Source organism: Cynocephalus volans, chromosome 2, assembly GCF_027409185.1.
Source record: "Cynocephalus volans isolate mCynVol1 chromosome 2, mCynVol1.pri, whole genome shotgun sequence".
NCBI lineage: Eukaryota > Metazoa > Chordata > Mammalia > Dermoptera > Cynocephalidae > Cynocephalus > Cynocephalus volans.
In genome coordinates, this window is record NC_084461.1 from 208,339,181 (window position 1) to 208,345,414 (window position 6,234).

The following is a 6,234-nucleotide window of genomic DNA, read 5'->3' on the forward strand; positions in this document are numbered from 1 at the left end:
GCTAAACTCCTTTATTTGAATACATTCCAGAGGTTTCTCTCACTAAGACAATATGCCTTCCTCACTATTTTTTTCAGTTTCTCTCTTGGCCTATAACTAGTTTAAGTCCCAGCATAACACAGCAGGAGATGTGCTCACTCTGAGTAAGGGAGAAGAGGGACGACACTCCAGAGGAGCTGTAACACCTAACCAGTGTGCCTGCAGAAGGGACTGTGCATGGGACTGGATTATGAGGGTGCTTGATAAAGAGGAGCCACAACATTAAGATTGGATGAGTTTTATTGATTTGGGAGGTACAGGATTTAACATTCTGACAGGGGTCCCGGGAGATTATGCAAACTTGCTACCAGAATGGCTTCTGGAATCATAAAAACAATGGCCCATGTTAAGTGAGTTTGAAATTCCAGTATCACTGTGACAGATGGCGGCAGGAGGATAATACTTAGGGAAAGTTGGGGGCCGAGCCCGTGGCGCACTTGGTAGAGTGCTGCGCTGGGAGCGCGGCAACGCTCCCGCCGCGGGTTCGGATCCTATATAGGACTGACCAGTGCACTCACTGGCTGAGTGCCGGTCACGAAAAAACGACAAAAAAAAAAAAAAGAAAGTTGGCAGGCAGGTGTAGATGCACTTACTACTGGAAGCCAGAAACTCCACCAAATGATTCTTTTCCACAGGAAGCCCCAGCAGACACAGTAGTTACCAAGGCTCTGGGGATGTACTGGTGACAGGGCAGCAGCACTGAAAAGTTCAGTGGTGGCATGTGCTGACAGTAGGAGGGACTGTGACAGAATCAGATTCACTGATATAAGTGGGGATGATAGAGCTAGATGAAATAGAGGTGGTCACATGGTGGCATTTGACCATCAGAGCCAGGTGGACGCAATTACATAATGAGCCGTAAGGTTGGGGTGGCAGCCAAAGCACCTGACCCACAGAGTTATGTTGAGATTCAAAGAACATGGTATCCTTAGAGGCGAAATAGGAGGGTAGCCGCCGAAAGTAATACTGTACTATCAGAAGAAATTAAGGGTGAGTGGTTATGAGGCTAAAGGCAATTGGCCCAATGAAGAGACATAATCTCTTGCCAACTTTCTAGACCTGAGCTAGTTTTTGGGACTGGAACTCTTTCTTTGAAGAGGAGGTCAGGTCCCCAGAAGGAAGGACTGTGTGACATCATGGCAGGTGGACTCGGAAATAATTTCCTGTCTTTCCCAGAGGAACCTACTTACATTTAGTATTACGAACAGTAATAATAATAGTTATCGAGTTATCTGTTGCCATGCAACAAATTACCCCCAAACCTAGCAGCTTAGTTTATTATTTTTATCATTTCACAGTTTTTGTGGGTCAAGAAATTGTTTGTGGCTCAGCTGGATGGTTCTGGTTCATGGTCTGTCATGAGGAGGCAGTCAAGATGTCAGCTGGGGCTGGAGCATCCACTTCCAAAAGAGCTCACCCACATGGTTGGCAAGTTTTGGACAGGAGACCTCAGATGCTTGCCACATGGGCCTCTCCATAGGGCTGCTTGAGTGTCTATATGACATGAAAGTGAGTGATCCAGGAGAGATCAAAGCGGAAGTTACAATATATTTTATAACCTAGCTTTGGAAGTCTCACACTGTCATTTCTGCAATATCCTATAGGTTATCACAGGTCTGTCTTATTCATTGTGGAAGGGGACTTCACAAGGGCATGAATACCAGGAGGCAACAAACACTGTGGCCATCTTGGAGGCTGGCTGCAACACTTGGGTAATTAAACTAAGGGAAGGAGGGATATATACAAGTTATCTGAGAATTGTTGGGCAAGGGAAAGGGGAATATACAAACAATTTGAGGATTGTTGGGCATGAGGTCAGAATTAATATTGATACCTGGAGATCCAAAACATCATTGTGGCTCCCTGATAGAATGGGATCATGTGGGGAACTTGGTAATAGAATCCTGTTCAAGATCTAGCTCACAGTTAGTACACTGAGTTATTACCCAGTTCACAGATGTATAATTGGAGTAGACATATGTGGAAGTCAGTGCAGTAACCACACTTTTATCTGTGGAATAAGAATGACTGTGATGGGGGAGGCCAAATGGAGACTTCTGTTACTGTTCCTACCTCTAGTCAAGATAGTAAATAAAAACAGTATCGCATCCCAGGAGGGATGATGTAAATTTGTGCCACTCTTAAGGAAGTAGAGGACTCAGGGGTGCTGGTCCCTGTCATATTTCCATTTAATTTACCAGTCTCCTCTGAAGAAACCAGGTTCATTCTGGAGGGTGGCTGAGACTTCTGTAAACTCCATCAGATAGTATCCCCAGTTGAAGATGTGTGCCAGATGTGCTCTCTTTGCTAGAGCCAATTAATGAAGCCTCAGGTATATGGTATGCAAACATTAACTGGCCAATGTGTTCCTTTCTATCCTTATCAGATACCATTTGCATTCAATGGAACAGACCACAGCATACATTTAGTTTTGCCCCAGGATTATACTCTTCCACCCTGTTTCACAGTCTGTAGAGATTTGGACCATCTGCCATCTGGACATCCCACAAAACATCCCATTGATTCACTACTTCGATGACATCATGCTAATTGAGTTAAATTAAGTGAGAAATGGCTAGCATGTTGGAGGCTTTGGTAAGAAACGTGCACTGCAAAGGGTAGGAGATAAACCATGTGAAGATTCAGGGACTTGCCACGTGAGTACAATTTTGAGTACAGCGATCAAGGGCATGCTGGGTCATATCCAAAGAAAAAGATGAATTACTACATCTTGCACTTCCTACCTTGAAGAAAGAAGTTTAATGACTGGTGGAACTGTTCGGGTTTTGGAGAGAGCATGTTCCACCTGTGGGAATACTTCTCTGGCCTATGTACTGGGTGGTACAAAAGGCTGCCACCTTTGAGTGCTACCCAGTGTCGGAAGGTTTCTTGCTGTATGTCCAGGCTGCAGTGAAAGCAGCCCTGCTTCTTGGGCCTTAAGACTTGGCAGAACTTAGGGGGCCTGAGGGGTCTTCGGTAGGATAAGGGGCCATGTGGAATTTGTGGCAAGCTCCAGTGGGAGAATCTCAACACAAGCCCCTAGGGGACTGGAGCAAGGCTGTGCAGTCTGCAGTGGTGAATTAGATGTGTTGTGTTAACTCCAGCAGTGCTGCTGTGCCCTGGCAGAGGACCATGGGACACCAGATGACCAAATGTCTGCAACTGCCTGTTATCAGTTAAGTTGTATCAAACCTACCAAGTCGTAAAGTTGGTTAGACCCAGCAACAGTCCATTGTTCAACAGAAGAGTGCCACTTTGTCTTCTTTGCATCCAGCATGCATCTTGGCAGGGGTAATGGGCCTAGATCATCAGGAAGAGATAGGGCTGCTTTTAAACAGGGCGTAGGGAGGAATATGTTTGATTCCCAAGTGATCCGCTTAGGTGTCCATTGGTACTCCTGTGCCCAGCTGTGACAGTACAGAGACAAGTGCTGCAACCTCAGCCTCAGAAGGCACCATGACTAGGGGCTCAGACCTCTCAGAGGTGCAGGTCTTCATCAGGCCACCAGCTGCCAAGGACAGCAGAGGTGGTAGCCAGTAATGAGAGGAATCTACAGTGAATGATAGAGGAGGAAGATGAGTATTGATTGCAGTGTCTGAGGCTAAAACTCATCTCACTAGCCTTCCTCTTTTTAGTTTCCCAGGAGTAGAGGCCCGCTAGAATTGTGGGTGAACCCCTTCCCAAACACATACAGAGAAGTGAATTCAGGCAGCGCACATGGTAGACAGTGAGGGGAATGGAGTCGTGTCTACCACATCCCCTTCAAGGAAGGAATTGTTGCCCCTGCTGCTGAGACTGTTAGTGAACAGCCTTCAACTGTTGGTCTCTTCAGGGCTTACCTTAGATGGAGAGAGATGCCTCGCCCAAAGTCATACCTTTCCTGGGCCAGCCCACATGCAAAGACTTATCAAGGCAGGGTGTAAAGGCCCATTGTGGGACAACCCCAGTGGGGTATTTTAGCTCCAGAGCTCTTCATGGGCTTGGCAGAGGGTCTCAGGTCTGCCCTGCAGCTCGTTTTCTTCCTCTGTCCAATCCTGCTTCCTCCCTCTTCCTGCCACAGGCACCAAGCCCAAAGAAACTCCATAATAAATATCCTACACACTAAACTCCATCTTGGAGCCTGTTTCCTGAAGAAATCAACCTGTGCCACCCTCCAGCTCTCCTGAGGACAGGTATTCTGCTTTGTTCAGTTCTAGATTTCTAACAGTTAGAACAATACCTCGATTATCAGAGGAGCATAATAATTATTGGTTGAATAAATGAATAAACTCATAGAGTGCTCTTGGGCAATCTGTCTCCATAAATCTATTTCAAATGCACATTCTCTCTTCCAGGGTTTGCACCTCAGGAATCAGACCTCTGAATTTACTCTCTTTGGGTCCTGGTGATGGGCTTAAGAAACAGGACAGTCTCTCCCTCCACCCTTACGTTTGGTATTGAGGCTGCAGTAGACACAGCATAACCACAAAGCTCTGAAAAGAACTGGTATACAAGTCACGTCTTATTAGACAAGCTGTTCAGCTAGGCCAAGAGTAGGTAGCAATAAACACCCTGGTTTTCATGGGCAAGGGAAGGGGCGGCTGAAGTTGTTGGTGACTTGCAGGAACCAGAGGCCCTAGCCCACTATGTCCCACTGGATAGAGACCCATGGCCTTGGGCTGAAAATGCCAGTGGAGAGGAAGAGCTGTATTGGAACATAGGAGAAGGCCCTGAGAACATCAGCGTGATAGTTAAAATATGTGCTACTTTCAACCCCCACCTCACTGGAGAGGGCGGAACAATGAGGACCTTCAGGTGCTGAGCAGGGAGACGCTGGGAGGTGCGAATGGCTCTTCATATGAAAGGTGTTTGGCAGGAAGGAGACTGTCCGGGCAGGGGAGGCAGCTGACACCTGTCCAGCCAGACAGGCTGAGGAGAGGAGGGGAGGGACTGTCTCACAGAGAAGCATGATGAGCTTTCTCTCTGCCATGTCCCGGGAACCTCTGTCCCCCATGAAGACTTCAGTACAGCGACTCACGAAGAGTTTGGTAGTTGGATTTGTTTTTGCTGAGGGAGAGGAACATGAAGCTCTGCCTGCAGAGGAGGGGCAGGAGCAGGGACGGCCCTGTGGGTCCCAGGCATATTCTGCGGCTTTTCCGCTGAGTTAGCTGCAGTCCCTGCACATTGTTTCAGTAGAGGTTGCCTGGCTTCCTGTGGGCTACTCCTCCAGAGAAATACGGCCTGTTAGAAGTAGCGCAGGGGTGAGGATTCCCACATGTCACCACCACCTCTACTGCAAGGGCTCTGGCTGCTTCCGAGGAGCTCTGCCTTCAGCACAATTGGTGGATTGTGACAGGGCCTGGTGCCTCTCTCTCCTGCCCTGCTGCTCCATAGGCTGCCCACCAGCCCGAGCCGCTCTCAGCAGGTGCCCCTTCTCCATCCCACGTTGTGGAAGATGCTCCAGTACAAAAGGTTCAGTTGTATTAGTCTGTTTTTGTTGCTTATAACAAAATAGCTGGAACTGGGTGATTTATTGTTTACAGTTTCTGGGGATGGGAAGTCCAAAGTCCATGGTGGTGGCAACAGTGACCCAGGGGTCTCACATTGCAAGATGGTGAAAGGGGAGGGGGGGAGGGAGGGAGGGAGAGAGGGGGAGGGGAAGAGAGAGAGAGAAAGAGAGAGAGACTCTCTTCTTTTAAAGCCCTCAGAACCACGCCCCTGACCACCATTTTTAATCCATTTGTTACTGCATGGTCCTATAATCCAACCACCTCTTCAAGGCTCCACCTTTCAATTACCATAATAGGATTTCCCACCCTCTTAGCAGTCACAGTGGGGGCCAAGTTTCTAATACATAAAACTTGGGGGACACAGTTCAAGCTTCAATGAGTTTTGGGGGGACAATTCAATCCACTATTGGATTGTGGATTTTGATTGTTAAAGTGATCTTTTACAGACCTGCCCTGGGGACCCTCCCCTCACTCCTTCCGCCATGGAAGAGCAGCTTGCTGCAGGGTGAGGGCTGAGGCTGCTCCAGGGAGCAACAGAGCAGTCAGACTGGGAATTGGAGGAAGATTGGGCCTGAGGCGTGTGTTGCTGGCTGTGCTGCTGGTGGAGATAAATGCACGTGTTCGTTGAGATGAATGCCCCAGTGTTGGCCATGGTCTCTGGTCATACCTGTGTGTCTCGTTCCTGAGGCCTCTGCAATTTCTGGGA